Raw genomic sequence first — 510 nt, forward strand, 5'->3', positions numbered from 1 at the left:
GGGATAACCTCGCATCACTGTACCCTTTCCAGCTCCTGTGTGCCACTGTGGCAACCCCTTTCCTATAAAAGGAGGCCTGAGGCGACCAGGAGGAGGATTCGGCTTTTTGGAGCTCCTCACGCCCCATAGCTAGCTCAAGAACACAGATATACAATCCACCAAAGCAGGAGTAGGGTTTTACGCATCCCCGCGGCCCGAACCTGGATAAACGAACCGTGTGCTATCTATTTGATCCGCTCTTCTCACGACCCCGCGCCCCGCAACCGTAGTAGGGATTCTTGTGATCCCATAGGTGTCGTTCCCACCGACATCTTTGGTGCGCCAGGTAGGGGGCACAGTTGTGAGAATCGGCTTTGGCAGTTAGTTCGACGCTTCTTCATCATCATGGCGCCCAAGAAGAAGATGGCGGTGGCGGTTGGCCCGTCGGAAGCCGGACATCCCGTCCCGACGCGGGTGAGCAGTAGACCGGTCGCAGAAAGGACCCGGGGCGCCGTTCGCGAACACCTACAC

The sequence above is a fragment of the Triticum urartu genome, chromosome 4 (genome assembly GCF_003073215.2).
Source record: "Triticum urartu cultivar G1812 chromosome 4, Tu2.1, whole genome shotgun sequence".
In the NCBI taxonomy this organism is placed as follows: Eukaryota; Viridiplantae; Streptophyta; class Magnoliopsida; order Poales; family Poaceae; genus Triticum; species Triticum urartu.